General features: G+C 38.9%; 28 non-coding genes across 28 annotated transcripts; all 28 read left to right on the top strand.

Moving 5' to 3' along the window:
• The first annotated feature begins 50 nt into the window (after window positions 1-50).
• TRNAA-AGC (transfer RNA alanine (anticodon AGC)) lies at window positions 51-123 on the top strand. Its single transcript has one exon. It is a non-coding gene; the product is annotated as a tRNA-Ala (tRNA).
• A 352-nt stretch (window positions 124-475) lies between these two features.
• On the top strand, window positions 476-548 carry TRNAK-CUU (transfer RNA lysine (anticodon CUU)). The gene has a single exon. It is a non-coding gene; the product is annotated as a tRNA-Lys (tRNA).
• Window positions 549-1,317: 769 nt separating this feature from the next.
• On the top strand, window positions 1,318-1,390 carry TRNAK-CUU (transfer RNA lysine (anticodon CUU)). Its single transcript has one exon. It is a non-coding gene; the product is annotated as a tRNA-Lys (tRNA).
• Window positions 1,391-2,576: 1,186 nt separating this feature from the next.
• TRNAA-AGC (transfer RNA alanine (anticodon AGC)) lies at window positions 2,577-2,649 on the top strand. Its single transcript has one exon. It is a non-coding gene; the product is annotated as a tRNA-Ala (tRNA).
• A 352-nt stretch (window positions 2,650-3,001) lies between these two features.
• Window positions 3,002-3,074, top strand: TRNAK-CUU (transfer RNA lysine (anticodon CUU)). Its single transcript has one exon. It is a non-coding gene; the product is annotated as a tRNA-Lys (tRNA).
• A 1,611-nt stretch (window positions 3,075-4,685) lies between these two features.
• Window positions 4,686-4,758, top strand: TRNAK-CUU (transfer RNA lysine (anticodon CUU)). Its single transcript has one exon. It is a non-coding gene; the product is annotated as a tRNA-Lys (tRNA).
• Window positions 4,759-5,527: 769 nt separating this feature from the next.
• TRNAK-CUU (transfer RNA lysine (anticodon CUU)) lies at window positions 5,528-5,600 on the top strand. The gene has a single exon. It is a non-coding gene; the product is annotated as a tRNA-Lys (tRNA).
• A 344-nt stretch (window positions 5,601-5,944) lies between these two features.
• On the top strand, window positions 5,945-6,017 carry TRNAA-AGC (transfer RNA alanine (anticodon AGC)). The gene has a single exon. It is a non-coding gene; the product is annotated as a tRNA-Ala (tRNA).
• Window positions 6,018-6,369: 352 nt separating this feature from the next.
• TRNAK-CUU (transfer RNA lysine (anticodon CUU)) lies at window positions 6,370-6,442 on the top strand. Its single transcript has one exon. It is a non-coding gene; the product is annotated as a tRNA-Lys (tRNA).
• A 769-nt stretch (window positions 6,443-7,211) lies between these two features.
• On the top strand, window positions 7,212-7,284 carry TRNAK-CUU (transfer RNA lysine (anticodon CUU)). Its single transcript has one exon. It is a non-coding gene; the product is annotated as a tRNA-Lys (tRNA).
• A 769-nt stretch (window positions 7,285-8,053) lies between these two features.
• TRNAK-CUU (transfer RNA lysine (anticodon CUU)) lies at window positions 8,054-8,126 on the top strand. The gene has a single exon. It is a non-coding gene; the product is annotated as a tRNA-Lys (tRNA).
• Window positions 8,127-8,895: 769 nt separating this feature from the next.
• On the top strand, window positions 8,896-8,968 carry TRNAK-CUU (transfer RNA lysine (anticodon CUU)). The gene has a single exon. It is a non-coding gene; the product is annotated as a tRNA-Lys (tRNA).
• Window positions 8,969-10,579: 1,611 nt separating this feature from the next.
• TRNAK-CUU (transfer RNA lysine (anticodon CUU)) lies at window positions 10,580-10,652 on the top strand. Its single transcript has one exon. It is a non-coding gene; the product is annotated as a tRNA-Lys (tRNA).
• Window positions 10,653-11,421: 769 nt separating this feature from the next.
• TRNAK-CUU (transfer RNA lysine (anticodon CUU)) lies at window positions 11,422-11,494 on the top strand. Its single transcript has one exon. It is a non-coding gene; the product is annotated as a tRNA-Lys (tRNA).
• Window positions 11,495-11,838: 344 nt separating this feature from the next.
• Window positions 11,839-11,911, top strand: TRNAA-AGC (transfer RNA alanine (anticodon AGC)). Its single transcript has one exon. It is a non-coding gene; the product is annotated as a tRNA-Ala (tRNA).
• A 352-nt stretch (window positions 11,912-12,263) lies between these two features.
• TRNAK-CUU (transfer RNA lysine (anticodon CUU)) lies at window positions 12,264-12,336 on the top strand. The gene has a single exon. It is a non-coding gene; the product is annotated as a tRNA-Lys (tRNA).
• A 344-nt stretch (window positions 12,337-12,680) lies between these two features.
• TRNAA-AGC (transfer RNA alanine (anticodon AGC)) lies at window positions 12,681-12,753 on the top strand. The gene has a single exon. It is a non-coding gene; the product is annotated as a tRNA-Ala (tRNA).
• Window positions 12,754-13,105: 352 nt separating this feature from the next.
• TRNAK-CUU (transfer RNA lysine (anticodon CUU)) lies at window positions 13,106-13,178 on the top strand. Its single transcript has one exon. It is a non-coding gene; the product is annotated as a tRNA-Lys (tRNA).
• A 769-nt stretch (window positions 13,179-13,947) lies between these two features.
• On the top strand, window positions 13,948-14,020 carry TRNAK-CUU (transfer RNA lysine (anticodon CUU)). Its single transcript has one exon. It is a non-coding gene; the product is annotated as a tRNA-Lys (tRNA).
• A 769-nt stretch (window positions 14,021-14,789) lies between these two features.
• Window positions 14,790-14,862, top strand: TRNAK-CUU (transfer RNA lysine (anticodon CUU)). The gene has a single exon. It is a non-coding gene; the product is annotated as a tRNA-Lys (tRNA).
• A 344-nt stretch (window positions 14,863-15,206) lies between these two features.
• On the top strand, window positions 15,207-15,279 carry TRNAA-AGC (transfer RNA alanine (anticodon AGC)). Its single transcript has one exon. It is a non-coding gene; the product is annotated as a tRNA-Ala (tRNA).
• Window positions 15,280-15,631: 352 nt separating this feature from the next.
• TRNAK-CUU (transfer RNA lysine (anticodon CUU)) lies at window positions 15,632-15,704 on the top strand. The gene has a single exon. It is a non-coding gene; the product is annotated as a tRNA-Lys (tRNA).
• Window positions 15,705-16,473: 769 nt separating this feature from the next.
• TRNAK-CUU (transfer RNA lysine (anticodon CUU)) lies at window positions 16,474-16,546 on the top strand. The gene has a single exon. It is a non-coding gene; the product is annotated as a tRNA-Lys (tRNA).
• Window positions 16,547-16,890: 344 nt separating this feature from the next.
• TRNAA-AGC (transfer RNA alanine (anticodon AGC)) lies at window positions 16,891-16,963 on the top strand. Its single transcript has one exon. It is a non-coding gene; the product is annotated as a tRNA-Ala (tRNA).
• Window positions 16,964-17,315: 352 nt separating this feature from the next.
• TRNAK-CUU (transfer RNA lysine (anticodon CUU)) lies at window positions 17,316-17,388 on the top strand. Its single transcript has one exon. It is a non-coding gene; the product is annotated as a tRNA-Lys (tRNA).
• Window positions 17,389-17,732: 344 nt separating this feature from the next.
• TRNAA-AGC (transfer RNA alanine (anticodon AGC)) lies at window positions 17,733-17,805 on the top strand. Its single transcript has one exon. It is a non-coding gene; the product is annotated as a tRNA-Ala (tRNA).
• Window positions 17,806-18,157: 352 nt separating this feature from the next.
• On the top strand, window positions 18,158-18,230 carry TRNAK-CUU (transfer RNA lysine (anticodon CUU)). The gene has a single exon. It is a non-coding gene; the product is annotated as a tRNA-Lys (tRNA).
• A 769-nt stretch (window positions 18,231-18,999) lies between these two features.
• Window positions 19,000-19,072, top strand: TRNAK-CUU (transfer RNA lysine (anticodon CUU)). Its single transcript has one exon. It is a non-coding gene; the product is annotated as a tRNA-Lys (tRNA).
• Window positions 19,073-19,165: the final 93 nt, after the last annotated feature.

Genomic DNA, 19,165 nt, shown 5'->3' with positions numbered 1-19,165 from the left:
GTGGTAGGCATTAACATTACTTTTGAAATGTTATTCTGAGGGAGCACACAGGGGAATTAGCTCAAATGGTAGAGCGCTCGCTTAGCATGCGAGAGGTAGCGGGATCGATGCCCGCATTCTCCATTCTAAAATGTACATACATTTTATTTTTAACTTGTCATTGCCAAGCTAGTTGCATAGTAAGAACAGATAAATCACAGATGGCTTTCATATATGGTCACATCATAACAACTAAAGGGGTTTTATCAAAAGGGTTTAGGTATTCGTTAGCTTGTGAGAGCAATTTGAGTTCTTATGCAATCTCACAATGACATTTCCACAACTTCCATTTCAATTTTGTCTCATTTTACTTGACACTCTGTCCACTGAGGGATCTATAAATGATAAGTTCCTTGAAAAACAAGAGTTGAGGAATATCCAGGAACTGGTTTTCTTAATGAAAAACGATCAGTTTGCATTCTACTTTAAAGAGGGAGCCCGGCTAGCTCAGTCGGTAGAGCATGAGACTCTTAATCTCAGGGTCGTGGGTTCGAGCCCCACGTTGGGCGAAAACGAGTAATTTTTGCAGGATTATTGCATTGGATCTCATAATATGGCAATTAATCTTGCATTAGACATGCAATAACTCCCAAAAATTGCATATCTTTGGTTTCCCATTGGTGGGAAATGTAACTTCAAGATTAGGTAGGGCATTAGTCTAGATTAACATACAGCGATATTACTCCTATTCAAGTACTAAACAGGCCAACCTGAACTGTAAAACATCCCCTAAGTGGAGGTAAGGCATCAGTTAGGAGTGAACTGAACACTCATGTAATGGGCAATTTGACGTCAAATAAAGTGTGGTAGGCATTAACATTACTTTTGAAATGTTATTCTGAGGGAGCACACAGGGAAATTAGCTCAAATGGTAGAGCGCTCGCTTAGCATGCGAGAGGTAGCGGTATCGATGCCCGCATTCTCCATTCTAAAATGTACATACATTTTATTTTTAACTTGTCATTGCCAAGCTTGTTGCATAGTAAGAACAGATAAATCACAGATGGCTTTCATATATGGTCACATCATAACAACTAAAGGGGTTTTATCAAAAGGGTTTAGGTATTCGTTAGCTTGTGAGAGCAATTTGAGTTCTTATGCAATCTCACAATGACATTTCCACAACTTCCATTTCAATTTTGTCTCATTTTACTTGACACTCTGTCCACTGAGGGATCTATAAATGATGAGTTCCTTGAAAAACAAGAGTTGAGGAATATCCAGGAACTGGTTTTCTTAATGAAAAACGATCAGTTTGCATTCTACTTTAAAGAGGGAGCCCGGCTAGCTCAGTCGTTAGAGCATGAGACTCTTAATCTCAGGGTCGTGGGTTCGAGCCCCACGTTGGGCGAAAACGCGTAATTTTTGCAGGATTATTGCATTGGATCTCATAATATGGCAATTAATCTTGCATTAGACATGCATTAACTCCCAAAAAGTGTATATCTTTGGTTTCCCATTGGTGGGAAATGTAACTTCAAGATTAGGTAGGGCATTAGTCTAGATTAACATACAGCGATATTACTCCTATTCAAGTACTAAACAGGCCAACCTGAACTGTAAAACATCCCCTAAGTGGAGGTAAGGCATCAGTTAGGAGTGAACTGAACACTCATGTAATGGGCAATTTGACGTCAAATAAAGTGTGGTAGGCATTAACATTACTTTTGAAATGTTATTCTGAGTGAGCACACAGGGTAATTAGCTCTAATGGTAGAGCGCTCGCTTAGCATGCGAGAGGTAGCGGGATCGATGCCCGCATTCTCCATTCTAAAATGTACATACATTTTATTTTTAACTTGTCATTGCCAAGCTTGTTGCATAGTAAGAACAGATAAATCACAGATGGCTTTCATATATGGTCACATCATTACAACTAAAGGGGTTTTATCAAAAGGGTTTAGGTATTCGTTAGCTTGTGAGAGCAATTTGAGTTCTTATGCAATCTCACAATGACATTTCCACAACTTCCATTTCAATTTTGTCTCATTTTACTTGATACTCTGTCCACTGAGGGATCTATAAATGATAAGTTCCTTGAAAAACAAGAGTTGAGGAATATCCAGGAAATGGTTTTCTTAATGAAAAACGATCAGTTTGCATACTACTTTAAAGAGGGAGCCCGGCTAGCTCGGTCAGTAGAGCATGAGACTCTTAATCTCAGGGTCGTGGGTTCGAGCCCCACGTTGGGCGAAAACAAGTAATTTTTGCAGGATTATTGCATTGGATCTCATATTATGGCAATTAATCTTGCATTAGACATGCAATAACTCCCAAAAAATGTATATCTTTGGTTTCCCATTGGTGGGAAATGTAACTTCAAGATTAGGTAGGGCATTAGTCTAGATTAACATACAGCGATATTACTCCTATTCAAGTACTAAACAGGCCAACCTGAACTGTAAAACAATCACTAAGTCGAGGTAAGGCATCAGTTAGGAGTGAACTGAACACTCATGTAATGGGCAATTTGACGTCAAATAAAGTGTGGTAGGCATTAACATTACTTTTGAAATGTTATTCTGAGGGAGCACACAGGGGAATTAGCTCAAATGGTAGAGCGCTCGCTTAGCATGCGAGAGGTAGCGGGATCGATGCCCGCATTCTCCATTCTAAAATGTACATACATTTTATTTTTAACTTGTCATTGCCAAGCTAGTTGCATAGTAAGAACAGATAAATCACAGATGGCTTTCATATATGGTCACATCATAACAACTAAAGGGGTTTTATCAAAAGGGTTTAGGTATTCGTTAGCTTGTGAGAGCAATTTGAGTTCTTATGCAATCTCACAATGACATTTCCACAACTTCCATTTCAATTTTGTCTCATTTTACTTGACACTCTGTCCACTGAGGGATCTATAAATGATAAGTTCCTTGAAAAACAAGAGTTGAGGAATATCCAGGAACTGGTTTTCTTAATGAAAAACGATCAGTTTGCATTCTACTTTAAAGAGGGAGCCCGGCTAGCTCAGTCGGTAGAGCATGAGACTCTTAATCTCAGGGTCGTGGGTTCGAGCCCCACGTTGGGCGAAAACGAGTAATTTTTGCAGGATTATTGCATTGGATCTCATAATATGGCAATTAATCTTGCATTAGACATGCAATAACTCCCAAAAATTGCATATCTTTGGTTTCCCATTGGTGGGAAATGTAACTTCAAGATTAGGTAGGGCATTAGTCTAGATTAACATACAGCGATATTACTCCTATTCAAGTACTAAACAGGCCAACCTGAACTGTAAAACATCCCCTAAGTGGAGGTAAGGCATCAGTTAGGAGTGAACTGAACACTCATGTAATGGGCAATTTGACGTCAAATAAAGTGTGGTAGGCATTAACATTACTTTTGAAATGTTATTCTGAGGGAGCACACAGGGAAATTAGCTCAAATGGTAGAGCGCTCGCTTAGCATGCGAGAGGTAGCGGTATCGATGCCCGCATTCTCCATTCTAAAATGTACATACATTTTATTTTTAACTTGTCATTGCCAAGCTTGTTGCATAGTAAGAACAGATAAATCACAGATGGCTTTCATATATGGTCACATCATAACAACTAAAGGGGTTTTATCAAAAGGGTTTAGGTATTCGTTAGCTTGTGAGAGCAATTTGAGTTCTTATGCAATCTCACAATGACATTTCCACAACTTCCATTTCAATTTTGTCTCATTTTACTTGACACTCTGTCCACTGAGGGATCTATAAATGATGAGTTCCTTGAAAAACAAGAGTTGAGGAATATCCAGGAACTGGTTTTCTTAATGAAAAACGATCAGTTTGCATTCTACTTTAAAGAGGGAGCCCGGCTAGCTCAGTCGTTAGAGCATGAGACTCTTAATCTCAGGGTCGTGGGTTTGAGCCCCACGTTGAGCAAAAACGCGTAATTTTTGCAGGATTATTGCATTGGATCTCATAATATGGCAATTAATCTTGCATTAGACATGCATTAACTCCCAAAAAGTGTATATCTTTGGTTTCCCATTGGTGGGAAATGTAACTTCAAGATTAGGTAGGGCATTAGTCTAGATTAACATACAGCGATATTACTCCTATTCAAGTACGAAACAGGCCAACCTGAACTGTAAAACATCCCCTAAGTGGAGGTAAGGCATCAGTTAGGAGTGAACTGAACACTCATGTAATAGGCAATTTGACGTCAAATAAAGTGTGGTAGGCATTAACATTACTTTTGAAATGTTATTCTGAGTGAGCACACAGGGGAATTAGCTCTAATGGTAGAGCGCTCGCTTAGCATGCGAGAGGTAGCGGGATCGATGCCCGCATTCTCCATTTTAAAATGTACATACATTTTATTTTTAACTTGTCATTGCCAAGCTTGTTGCATAGTAAGAACAGATAAATCACAGATGGCTTTCATATATGGTCACATCATAACAACTAAAGGGGTTTTATCAAAAGGGTTTAGGTATTCGTTAGCTTGTGAGAGCAATTTGAGTTCTTATGCAATCTCACAATGACATTTCCACAACTTCCATTTCAATTTTGTCTCATTTTACTTGACACTCTGTCCACTGAGGGATATATAAATGATAAGTTCCTTGAAAAACAAGATTTGAGGAATATCCAGGAACTGGTTTTCTTAATGAAAAATGATCAGTTTGCATTCTACTTTAAATAGGGAGCCCGGCTAGCTCAGTTGGTAGAGCATGAGACTCTTAATCTCAGGGTCGTGGGTTCGAGCCCCACGTTGGGCGAAAACGAGTAATTTTTGCAGGATTATTTCATTGGATCTCATAATATGGCAATTAATCTTGCATTAGACATGCATTAACTCCCAAAAAGTGTATATCTTTGGTTTCCCATTGGTGGGAAATTTAACTTCAAGATTAGGTAGGGCATTAGTCTAGATTAACATACAGCGATATTACTCCTATTCAAGTACTAAACAGGCCAACCTGAACTGTAAAACATCCCCTAAGTGGAGGTAAGGCATCAGTTAGGAGTGAACTGAACACTCATGTAATGGGCAATTTGACGTCAAATAAAGTGTGGTAGGCATTAACATTACTTTTGAAATGTTATTCTGAGGGAGCACACAGGGAAATTAGCTCAAATGGTAGAGCGCTCGCTTAGCATGCGAGAGGTAGCGGTATCGATGCCCGCATTCTCCATTCTAAAATGTACATACATTTTATTTTTAACTTGTCATTGCCAAGCTTGTTGCATAGTAAGAACAGATAAATCACAGATGGCTTTCATATATGGTCACATCATAACAACTAAAGGGGTTTTATCAAAAGGGTTTAGGTATTCGTTAGCTTGTGAGAGCAATTTGAGTACTTATGCAATCTCACAATGACATTTCCACAACTTCCATTTCAATTTTGTCTCATTTTACTTGACACTCTGTCCACTGAGGGATCTATAAATGATAAGTTCCTTGAAAAACAAGAGTTGAGGAATATCCAGGAACTGGTTTTCTTAATGAAAAACGATCAGTTTGCATTCTACTTTAAAGAGGGAGCCCGGCTAGCTCAGTCGTTAGAGCATGAGACTCTTAATCTCAGGGTCGTGGGTTCGAGCCCCACGTTGGGCGAAAACGAGTAATTTTTGCAGGATTATTTCATTGGATCTCATAATATGGCAATTAATCTTGCATTAGACATGCATTAACTCCCAAAAAGTGTATATCTTTGGTTTCCCATTGGTGGGAAATGTAACTTCAAGATTAGGTAGGGCATTAGTCTAGATTAACATACAGCGATATTACTCCTATTCAAGTACTAAACAGGCCAACCTGAACTGTAAAACATCCCCTAAGTGGAGGTAAGGCATCAGTTAGGAGTGAACTGAACACTCATGTAATGGGCAATTTGACGTCAAATAAAGTGTGGTAGGCATTAACATTACTTTTGAAATGTTATTCTGAGTGAGCACACAGGGGAATTAGCTCAAATGGTAGAGCGCTCGCTTAGCATGCGAGAGGTAGCGGGATCGATGCCCGCATTCTCCATTCTAAAATGTACATACATTTTATTTTTAACTTGTCATTGCCAAGCTTGTTGCATAGTAAGAACAGATAAATCACAGATGGCTTTCATATATGGTCACATCATAACAACTAAAGGGGTTTTATCAAAAGGGTTTAGGTATTCGTTAGCTTGTGAGAGCAATTTGAGTTCTTATGCAATCTCACAATGACATTTCCACAACTTCCATTTCAATTTTGTCTCATTTTACTTGACACTCTGTCCACTGAGGGATCTATAAATGATAAGTTCCTTGAAAAACAAGAGTTGAGGAATATCCAGGAACTGGTTTTCTTAATGAAAAACGATCAGTTTGCATTCTACTTTAAAGAGGGAGCCCGGCTAGCTCAGTCGGTAGAGCATGAGACTCTTAATCTCAGGGTCGTGGGTTCGAGCCCCACGTTGGGTGAAAACGAGTAATTTTTGCAGGATTATTGCATTGGATCTCATAATATGGCAATTAATCTTGCATTAGACATGCAATAACTCCCAAAAATTGCATATCTTTGGTTTCCCATTGGTGGGAAATGTAACTTCAAGATTAGGTAGGGCATTAGTCTAGATTAACATACAGCGATATTACTCCTATTCAAGTACTAAAAAGGCCAACCTGAACTGTAAAACATCCCCTAAGTGGAGGTAAGGCATCAGTTAGGAGTGAACTGAACACTCATGTAATGGGCAATTTGACGTCAAATAAAGTGTGGTAGGCATTAACATTACTTTTGAAATGTTATTCTGAGTGAGCACACAGGGGAATTAGCTCTAATGGTAGAGCGCTCGCTTAGCATGCGAGAGGTAGCGGGATCGATGCCCGCATTCTCCATTTTAAAATGTACATACATTTTATTTTTAACTTGTCATTGCCAAGCTTGTTGCATAGTAAGAACAGATAAATCACAGATGGCTTTCATATATGGTCACATCATAACAACTAAAGGGGTTTTATCAAAAGGGTTTAGGTATTCGTTAGCTTGTGAGAGCAATTTGAGTTCTTATGCAATCTCACAATGACATTTCCACAACTTCCATTTCAATTTTGTCTCATTTTACTTGACACTCTGTCCACTGAGGGATATATAAATGATAAGTTCCTTGAAAAACAAGATTTGAGGAATATCCAGGAACTGGTTTTCTTAATGAAAAACGATCAGTTTGCATTCTACTTTAAAGAGGGAGCCCGGCTAGCTCAGTCGGTAGAGCATGAGACTCTTAATCTCAGGGTCGTGGGTTCGAGCCCCACATTGGGCGAAAACGAGTAATTTTTGCAGGATTATTTCATTGGATCTCATAATATGGCAATTAATCTTGCATTAGACATGCATTAACTCCCAAAAAGTGTATATCTTTGGTTTCCCATTGGTGGGAAATGTAACTTCAAGATTAGGTAGGGCATTAGTCTAGATTAACATACAGCGATATTACTCCTATTCAAGTACTAAACAGGCCAACCTGAACTGTAAAACATCCCCTAAGTGGAGGTAAGGCATCAGTTAGGAGTGAACTGAACACTCATGTAATGGGCAATTTGACGTCAAATAAAGTGTGGTAGGCATTAACATTACTTTTGAAATGTTATTCTGAGGGAGCACACAGGGAAATTAGCTCAAATGGTAGAGCGCTCGCTTAGCATGCGAGAGGTAGCGGTATCGATGCCCGCATTCTCCATTCTAAAATGTACATACATTTTATTTTTAACTTGTCATTGCCAAGCTTGTTGCATAGTAAGAACAGATAAATCACAGATGGCTTTCATATATGGTCACATCATAACAACTAAAGGGGTTTTATCAAAAGGGTTTAGGTATTCGTTAGCTTGTGAGAGCAATTTGAGTTCTTATGCAATCTCACAATGACATTTCCACAACTTCCATTTCAATTTTGTCTCATTTTACTTGACACTCTGTCCACTGAGGGATCTATAAATGATGAGTTCCTTGAAAAACAAGAGTTGAGGAATATCCAGGAACTGGTTTTCTTAATGAAAAACGATCAGTTTGCATTCTACTTTAAAGAGGGAGCCCGGCTAGCTCAGTCGTTAGAGCATGAGACTCTTAATCTCAGGGTCGTGGGTTCGAGCCCCACGTTGGGCGAAAACGAGTAATTTTTGCAGGATTATTGCATTGGATCTCATAATATGGCAATTAATCTTGCATTAGACATGCATTAACTCCCAAAAAGTGTATATCTTTGGTTTCCCATTGGTGGGAAATGTAACTTCAAGATTAGGTAGGGCATTAGTCTAGATTAACATACAGCGATATTACTCCTATTCAAGTACGAAACAGGCCAACCTGAACTGTAAAACATCCCCTAAGTGGAGGTAAGGCATCAGTTAGGAGTGAACTGAACACTCATGTAATAGGCAATTTGACGTCAAATAAAGTGTGGTAGGCATTAACATTACTTTTGAAATGTTATTCTGAGTGAGCACACAGGGGAATTAGCTCTAATGGTAGAGCGCTCGCTTAGCATGCGAGAGGTAGCGGGATCGATGCCCGCATTCTCCATTTTAAAATGTACATACATTTTATTTTTAACTTGTCATTGCCAAGCTTGTTGCATAGTAAGAACAGATAAATCACAGATGGCTTTCATATATGGTCACATCATAACAACTAAAGGGGTTTTATCAAAAGGGTTTAGGTATTCGTTAGCTTGTGAGAGCAATTTGAGTTCTTATGCAATCTCACAATGACATTTCCACAACTTCCATTTCAATTTTGTCTCATTTTACTTGACACTCTGTCCACTGAGGGATATATAAATGATAAGTTCCTTGAAAAACAAGATTTGAGGAATATCCAGGAACTGGTTTTCTTAATGAAAAACGATCAGTTTGCATTCTACTTTAAAGAGGGAGCCCGGCTAGCTCAGTCGGTAGAGCATGAGACTCTTAATCTCAGGGTCGTGGGTTCGAGCCCCACGTTGGGCGAAAACGAGTAATTTTTGCAGAATTATTTCATTGGATCTCATAATATGGCAATTAATCTTGCATTAGACATGCATTAACTCCCAAAAAGTGTATATCTTTGGTTTCCCATTGGTGGGAAATGTAACTTCAAGATTAGGTAGGGCATTAGTCTAGATTAACATACAGCGATATTACTCCTATTCAAGTACTAAACAGGCCAACCTGAACTGTAAAACATCCCCTAAGTGGAGGTAAGGCATCAGTTAGGAGTGAACTGAACACTCATGTAATGGGCAATTTGACGTCAAATAAAGTGTGGTAGGCATTAACATTACTTTTGAAATGTTATTCTGAGGGAGCACACAGGGAAATTAGCTCAAATGGTAGAGCGCTCGCTTAGCATGCGAGAGGTAGCGGTATCGATGCCCGCATTCTCCATTCTAAAATGTACATACATTTTATTTTTAACTTGTCATTGCCAAGCTTGTTGCATAGTAAGAACAGATAAATCACAGATGGCTTTCATATATGGTCACATCATAACAACTAAAGGGGTTTTATCAAAAGGGTTTAGGTATTCGTTAGCTTGTGAGAGCAATTTGAGTTCTTATGCAATCTCACAATGACATTTCCACAACTTCCATTTCAATTTTGTCTCATTTTACTTGACACTCTGTCCACTGAGGGATCTATAAATGATAAGTTCCTTGAAAAACAAGAGTTGAGGAATATCCAGGAACTGGTTTTCTTAATGAAAAACGATCAGTTTGCATTCTACTTTAAAGAGGAAGCCCGGCTAGCTCAGTCGTTAGAGCATGAGACTCTTAATCTCAGGGTCGTGGGTTCGAGCCCCATGTTGGGCGAAAACGAGTAATTTTTGCAGGATTATTGCATTGGATCTCATAATATGGCAATTAATCTTGCATTAGACATGCATTAACTCCCAAAAAGTGTATATCTTTGGTTTCCCATTGGTGGGAAATGTAACTTCAAGATTAGGTAGGGCATTAGTCTAGATTAACATACAGCGATATTACTCCTATTCAAGTACGAAACAGGCCAACCTGAACTGTAAAACATCCCCTAAGTGGAGGTAAGGCATCAGTTAGGAGTGAACTGAACACTCATGTAATGGGCAATTTGACGTCAAATAAAGTGTGGTAGGCATTAACATTACTTTTGAAATGTTATTCTGAGTGAGCACACAGGGGAATTATCTCAAATGGTAGAGCGCTCGCTTAGCATGCGAGAGGTAGTGGGATCGATGCCCGCATTCTCCATTCTAAAATGTACATACATTTTATTTTTAACTTGTCATTGCCAAGCTTGTTGCATAGTAAGAACAGATAAATCACAGATGGCTTTCATATATGGTCACATCATAACAACTAAAGGGGTTTTATCAAAAGGGTTTAGGTATTCGTTAGCTTGTGAGAGCAATTTGAGTTCTTATGCAATCTCACAATGACATTTCCACAACTTCCATTTCAATTTTGTCTCATTTTACTTGACACTCTGTCCACTGAGGGATATATAAATGATAAGTTCCTTGAAAAACAAGAGTTGAGGAATATCCAGGAAATGGTTTTCTTAATGAAAAACGATCAGTTTGCATACTACTTTAAAGAGGGAGCCCGGCTAGCTCAGTCGGTAGAGCATGAGACTCTTAATCTCAGGGTCGTGGGTTCGAGCCCCACGTTGGGCGAAAACGAGTAATTTTTGCAGGATTATTGCATTGGATCTCATATTATGGCAATTAATCTTGCATTAGACATGCAATAACTCCCAAAAATTGTATATCTTTGGTTTCCCATTGGTGGGAAATGTAACTTCAAGATTAGGTAGGGCATTAGTCTAGATTAACATACAGCGATATTACTCCTATTCAAGTACTAAACAGGCCAACCTGAACTGTAAAACAATCACTAAGTCGAGGTAAGGCATCAGTTAGGAGTGAACTGAACACTCATGTAATGGGCAATTTGACGTCAAATAAAGTGTGGTAGGCATTAACATTACTTTTGAAATGTTATTCTGAGGGAGCACACAGGGGAATTAGCTCAAATGGTACAGCGCTCGCTTAGCATGCGAGAGGTAGCGGGATCGATGCCCGCATTCTCCATTCTAAAATGTACATACATTTTATTTTTAACTTGTCATTGCCAAGCTAGTTGCATAGTAAGAACAGATAAATCACAGATGGCTTTCATATATGGTCACATCATAACAACTAAAGGGGTTTTATCAAAAGGGTTTAGGTATTCGTTAGCTTGTGAGAGCAATTTGAGTTCTTATGCAATCTCACAATGACATTTCCACAACTTCCATTTCAATTTTGTCTCATTTTACTTGACACTCTGTCCACTGAGGGATCTATAAATGATAAGTTCCTTGAAAAACAAGAGTTGAGGAATATCCAGGAACTGGTTTTCTTAATGAAAAACGATCAGTTTGCATTCTACTTTAAAGAGGGAGCCCGGCTAGCTCAGTCGGTAGAGCATGAGACTCTTAATCTCAGGGTCGTGGGTTCGAGCCCCACGTTGGGCGAAAACGAGTAATTTTTGCAGGATTATTGCATTGGATCTCATAATATGGCAATTAATCTTGCATTAGACATGCAATAACTCCCAAAAATTGCATATCTTTGGTTTCCCATTGGTGGGAAATGTAACTTCAAGATTAGGTAGGTCATTAGTCTAGATTAACATACAGCGATATTACTCCTATTCAAGTACTAAACAGGCCAACCTGAACCGTAAAACATCCCCTAAGTGGAGGTAAGGCATCAGTTAGGAGTGAACTGAACACTCATGTAATGGGCAATTTGACGTCAAATAAAGTGTGGTAGGCATTAACATTACTTTTGAAATGTTATTCTGAGGGAGCACACAGGGGAATTAGCTCAAATGGTAGAGCGCTCGCTTAGCATGCGAGAGGTAGCGGGATCGATGCCCGCATTCTCCATTCTAAAATGTACATACATTTTATTTTTATCTTGTCATTGCCAAGCTTGTTGCATAGTAAGAACAGATAAATCACAGATGGCTTTCATATATGGTCACATCATAACAACTAAAGGGGTTTTATCAAAAGGGTTTAGGTATTCGTTAGCTTGTGAGAGCAATTTGAGTTCTTATGCAATCTCACAATGACATTTCCACAACTTCCATTTCAATTTTGTCTCATTTTACTTGACACTCTGTCCACTGAGGGATCTATAAATGATAAGTTCCTTGAAAAACAAGAGTTGAGGAATATCCAGGAACTGGTTTTCTTAATGAAAAACGATCAGTTTGCATACTACTTTAAAGAGGGAGCCCGGCTAGCTCAGTTGGTAGAGCATGAGACTCTTAATCTCAGGGTCGTGGGTTCGAGCCCCATGTTGGGCGAAAACGAGTAATTTTTGCAGGATTATTGCATTGGATCTCATATTATGGCAATTAATCTTGCATTAGACATGCAATAACTCCCAAAAATTGTATATCTTTGGTTTCCCATTGGTGGGAAATGTAACTTCAAGATTAGGTAGGGCATTAGTCTAGATTAACATACAGCGATATTACTCCTATTCAAGTACTAAACAGGCCAACCTGAACTGTAAAACAATCACTAAGTCGAGGTAAGGCATCAGTTAGGAGTGAACTGAACACTCATGTAATGGGCAATTTGACGTCAAATAAAGTGTGGTAGGCATTAACATTACTTTTGAAATGTTATTCTGAGGGAGCACACAGGGGAATTAGCTCAAATGGTAGAGCGCTCGCTTAGCATGCGAGAGGTAGCGGGATCGATGCCCGCATTCTCCATTCTAAAATGTACATACATTTTATTTTTAACTTGTCATTGCCAAGCTAGTTGCATAGTAAGAACAGATAAATCACAGATGGCTTTCATATATGGTCACATCATAACAACTAAAGGGGTTTTATCAAAAGGGTTTAGGTATTCGTTAGCTTGTGAGAGCAATTTGAGTTCTTATGCAATCTCACAATGACATTTCCACAACTTCCATTTCAATTTTGTCTCATTTTACTTGACACTCTGTCCACTGAGGGATCTATAAATGATAAGTTCCTTGAAAAACAAGAGTTGAGGAATATCCAGGAACTGGTTTTCTTAATGAAAAACGATCAGTTTGCATTCTACTTTAAAGAGGGAGCCCGGCTAGCTCAGTCGGTAGAGCATGAGACTCTTAATCTCAGGGTCGTGGGTTCGAGCCCCACGTTGGGCGAAAACGAGTAATTTTTGCAGGATTATTGCATTGGATCTCATAATATGGCAATTAATCTTGCATTAGACATGCAATAACTCCCAAAAATTGCATATCTTTGGTTTCCCATTGGTGGGAAATGTAACTTCAAGATTAGGTAGGTCATTAGTCTAGATTAACATACAGCGATATTACTCCTATTCAAGTACTAAACAGGCCAACCTGAACCGTAAAACATCCCCTAAGTGGAGGTAAGGCATCAGTTAGGAGTGAACTGAACACTCATGTAATGGGCAATTTGACGTCAAATAAAGTGTGGTAGGCATTAACATTACTTTTGAAATGTTATTCTGAGTGAGCACACAGGGGAATTATCTCAAATGGTAGAGCGCTCGCTTAGCATGCGAGAGGTAGTGGGATCGATGCCCGCATTCTCCATTCTAAAATGTACATACATTTTATTTTTAACTTGTCATTGCCAAGCTTGTTGCATAGTAAGAACAGATAAATCACAGATGGCTTTCATATATGGTCACATCATAACAACTAAAGGGGTTTTATCAAAAGGGTTTAGGTATTCGTTAGCTTGTGAGAGCAATTTGAGTTCTTATGCAATCTCACAATGACATTTCCACAACTTCCATTTCAATTTTGTCTCATTTTACTTGACACTCTGTCCACTGAGGGATATATAAATGATAAGTTCCTTGAAAAACAAGAGTTGAGGAATATCCAGGAAATGGTTTTCTTAATGAAAAACGATCAGTTTGCATACTACTTTAAAGAGGGAGCCCGGCTAGCTCAGTCGGTAGAGCATGAGACTCTTAATCTCAGGGTCGTGGGTTCGAGCCCCACGTTGGGCGAAAACGAGTAATTTTTGCAGGATTATTGCATTGGATCTCATATTATGGCAATTAATCTTGCATTAGACATGCAATAACTCCCAAAAATTGTATATCTTTGGTTTCCCATTGGTGGGAAATGTAACTTCAAGATTAGGTAGGGCATTAGTCTAGATTAACATACAGCGATATTACTCCTATTCAAGTACTAAACAGGCCAACCTGAACTGTAAAACAATCACTAAGTCGAGGTAAGGCATCAGTTAGGAGTGAACTGAACACTCATGTAATGGGCAATTTGACGTCAAATAAAGTGTGGTAGGCATTAACATTACTTTTGAAATGTTATTCTGAGGGAGCACACAGGGGAATTAGCTCAAATGGTACAGCGCTCGCTTAGCATGCGAGAGGTAGCGGGATCGATGCCCGCATTCTCCATTCTAAAATGTACATACATTTTATTTTTAACTTGTCATTGCCAAGCTAGTTGCATAGTAAGAACAGATAAATCACAGATGGCTTTCATATATGGTCACATCATAACAACTAAAGGGGTTTTATCAAAAGGGTTTAGGTATTCGTTAGCTTGTGAGAGCAATTTGAGTTCTTATGCAATCTCACAATGACATTTCCACAACTTCCATTTCAATTTTGTCTCATTTTACTTGACACTCTGTCCACTGAGGGATCTATAAATGATAAGTTCCTTGAAAAACAAGAGTTGAGGAATATCCAGGAACTGGTTTTCTTAATGAAAAACGATCAGTTTGCATTCTACTTTAAAGAGGGAGCCCGGCTAGCTCAGTCGGTAGAGCATGAGACTCTTAATCTCAGGGTCGTGGGTTCGAGCCCCACGTTGGGCGAAAACGAGTAATTTTTGCAGGATTATTGCATTGGATCTCATAATATGGCAATTAATCTTGCATTAGACATGCAATAACTCCCAAAAATTGCATATCTTTGGTTTCCCATTGGTGGGAAATGTAACTTCAAGATTAGGTAGGTCATTAGTCTAGATTAACATACAGCGATATTACTCCTATTCAAGTACTAAACAGGCCAACCTGAACCGTAAAACATCCCCTAAGTGGAGGTAAGGCATCAGTTAGGAGTGAACTGAACACTCATGTAATGGGCAATTTGACGTCAAATAAAGTGTGGTAGGCATTAACATTACTTTTGAAATGTTGTTCTGAGGGAGCACACAGGGGAATTAGCTCAAATGGTAGAGCGCTCGCTTAGCATGCGAGAGGTAGCGGGATCGATGCCCGCATTCTCCATTCTAAAATGTACATACATTTTATTTTTAACTTGTCATTGCCAAGCTTGTTGCATAGTAAGAACAGATAAATCACAGATGGCTTTCATATATGGTCACATCATAACAACTAAAGGGGTTTTATCAAAAGGGTTTAGGTATTCGTTAGCTTGTGAGAGCAATTTGAGTTCTTATGCAATCTCACAATGACATTTCCACAACTTCCATTTCAATTTTGTCTCATTTTACTTGACACTCTGTCCACTGAGGGATCTATAAATGATAAGTTCCTTGAAAAACAAGAGTTGAGGAATATCCAGGAACTGGTTTTCTTAATGAAAAACGATCAGTTTGCATACTACTTTAAAGAGGGAGCCCGGCTAGCTCAGTCGGTAGAGCATGAGACTCTTAATCTCAGGGTCGTGGGTTCGAGCCCCATGTTGGGCGAAAACGAGAAATTTTTGCAGGATTATTGCATTGGATCTCATAATATGGCAATTAATCTTGCATTAGACATGCATTAACTCCCAAAAAGTGTATATCTTTGGTTTACAATTGGTGGGAAATGTAACTTCAAGATTAGGTAGGGCATTAGTCTAGATTAACATACAGCGATATTACTCCTATTCAAGTACTAAACAGGCCAACCTGAACTGTAAAACATCCCCTAAGTGGAGGTAAGGCATCAGTTAGGAGTGAACTGAACACTCATGTAATGGGCAATTTGACGTCAAATAAAGTGTGGTAGGCATTAACATTACTTTTGAAATGTTATTCTGAGGGAGCACACAGGGGAATTAGCTCAAATGGTATAGCGCTCGCTTAGCATGCAAGAGGTAGCGGGATCGATGCCCGCATTCTCCATTCTAAAATGTACATACATTTTATTTTTAACTTGTCATTGCCAAGCTTGTTGCATAGTAAGAACAGATAAATCACAGATGGCTTTCATATATGGTCACATCATAACAACTAAAGGGGTTTTATCAAAAGGGTTTAGGTATTCGTTAGCTTGTGAGAGCAATTTGAGTTCTTATGCAATCTCACAATGACATTTCCACAACTTCCATTTCAATTTTGTCTCATTTTACTTGACACTCTGTCCACTGAGGGATCTATAAATGATAAGTTCCTTGAAAAACAAGAGTTGAGGAATATCCAGGAACTGGTTTTCTTAATGAAAAACGATCAGTTTGCATACTACTTTAAAGAGGGAGCCCGGCTAGCTCAGTCGGTAGAGCATGAGACTCTTAATCTCAGGGTCGTGGGTTCGAGCCCCACGTTGGGCGAAAACGAGTAATTTTTGCAGGATTATTGCATTGGATCTCATATTATGGCAATTAATCTTGCATTAGACATGCAATAACTCCCAAAAATTGTATATCTTTGGTTTCCCATTGGTGGGAAATGTAACTTCAAGATTAGGTAGGGCATTAGTCTAGATTAACATACAGCGATATTACTCCTATTCAAGTACTAAACAGGCCAACCTGAACTGTAAAACAATCACTAAGTCGAGGTAAGGCATCAGTTAGGAGTGAACTGAACACTCATGTAATGGGCAATTTGACGTCAAATAAAGTGTGGTAGGCATTAACATTACTTTTGAAATGTTATTCTGAGGGAGCACACAGGGGAATTAGCTCAAATGGTAGAGCGCTCGCTTAGCATGCGAGAGGTAGCGGGATCGATGCCCGCATTCTCCATTCTAAAATGTACATACATTTTATTTTTAACTTGTCATTGCCAAGCTAGTTGCATAGTAAGAACAGATAAATCACAGATGGCTTTCATATATGGTCACATCATAACAACTAAAGGGGTTTTATCAAAAGGGTTTAGGTATTCGTTAGCTTGTGAGAGCAATTTGAGTTCTTATGCAATCTCACAATGACATTTCCACAACTTCCATTTCAATTTTGTCTCATTTTACTTGACACTCTGTCCACTGAGGGATCTATAAATGATAAGTTCCTTGAAAAACAAGAGTTGAGGAATATCCGGGAACTGGTTTTCTTAATGAAAAACGATCAGTTTGCATTCTACTTTAAAGAGGGAGCCCGGCTAGCTCAGTCGGTAGAGCATGAGACTCTTAATCTCAGGGTCGTGGGTTCGAGCCCCACGTTGGGCGAAAACGAGTAATTTTTGCAGGATTATTGCATTGGATCTCATAATATGGCAATTAATCTTGCATTAGACATGCAATAACTCCCAAAAATTGCATATCTTTGGTTTCCCATTGGTGGGAAATGTAACTTCAAGATTAGGTAGGTCATTAGTCTAGATTAACATACAGCGATATTACTCCTATTCAAGTACTAAACAGGCCAACCTGAACCGTAAAACATCCCCTAAGTGGAGGTAAGGCATCAGTTAGGAGTGAACTGAACACTCATGTAATGGGCAATTTGACGTCAAATAAAGTGTGGTAGGCATTAACATTACTTTTGAAATGTTATTCTGAGGGAGCACACAGGGGAATTAGCTCAAATGGTAGAGCGCTCGCTTAGCATGCGAGAGGTAGCGGGATCGATGCCCGCATTCTCCATTCAAAAATGTACATACATTTTATTTTTAACTTGTCATTGCCAAGCTTGTTGCATAGTAAGAACAGATAAATCACAGATGGCTTTCATATATGGTCACATCATAACAACTAAAGGGGTTTTATCAAAAGGGTTTAGGTATTCGTTAGCTTGTGAGAGCAATTTGAGTTCTTATGCAATCTCACAATGACATTTCCACAACTTCCATTTCAATTTTGTCTCATTTTACTTGACACTCTGTCCACTGAGGGATCTATAAATGATAAGTTCCTTGAAAAACAAGAGTTGAGGAATATCCAGGAACTGGTTTTCTTAATGAAAAACGATCAGTTTGCATACTACTTTAAAGAGGGAGCCCGGCTAGCTCAGTCGGTAGAGCATGAGACTCTTAATCTCAGGGTCGTGGGTTCGAGCCCCATGTTGGGCGAAAACGAGTAATTTTTGCAGGATTATTGCATTGGATCTCATAATATGGCAATTAATCTTGCATTAGACATGCATTAACTCCCAAAAAGTGTATATCTTTGGTTTCCCATTGGTGGGAAATGTAACTTCAAGATTAGGTAGGGCATTAGTCTAGATTAACATACAGCGATATTACTCCTATTCAAGTACTAAACAGGCCAACCTGAACTGTAAAACATCCCCTAAGTGGAGGTAAGGCATCAGTTAGGAGTGAACTGAACACTCATGTAATGGGCAATTTGACGTCAAATAAAGTGTGGTAGGCATTAACATTACTTTTGAAATGTTATTCAGAGGGAGCACACAGGGGAATTAGCTCAAATGGTATAGCGCTCGCTTAGCATGCGAGAGGTAGCGGGATCGATGCCCGCATTCTCCATTCTAAAATGTACATACATTTTATTTTTAACTTGTCATTGCCAAGCTTGTTGCATAGTAAGAACAGATAAATCACAGATGGCTTTCATATATGGTCACATCATAACAACTAAAGGGGTTTTATCAAAAGGGTTTAGGTATTCGTTAGCTTGTGAGAGCAATTTGAGTTCTTATGCAATCTCACAATGACATTTCCACAACTTCCATTTCAATTTTGTCTCATTTTACTTGACACTCTGTCCACTGAGGGATCTATAAATGATAAGTTCCTTGAAAAACAAGATTTGAGGAATATCCAGGAAATGGTTTTCTTAATGAAAAACGATCAGTTTGCATTCTACTTTAAAGAGGGAGCCCGGCTAGCTCAGTCGGTAGAGCATGAGACTCTTAATCTCAGGGTCGTGGGTTCGAGCCCCACGTTGGGCGAAAACGAGTAATTTTTGCAGGATTATTGCATTGGATCTCATAATATGGCAATTAATCTTGCATTAGACATGCATTAACTCCCAAAAAGTGTAT

The sequence above is a fragment of the Lissotriton helveticus genome, chromosome 1_2 (genome assembly GCF_964261635.1).
Source record: "Lissotriton helveticus chromosome 1_2, aLisHel1.1, whole genome shotgun sequence".
NCBI classification, from domain to species: Eukaryota; Metazoa; Chordata; class Amphibia; order Caudata; family Salamandridae; genus Lissotriton; species Lissotriton helveticus.
The sequence above is the reverse complement of the archived record's forward strand: the minus strand, read 5'-3'. Positions and strand labels throughout refer to the sequence as shown.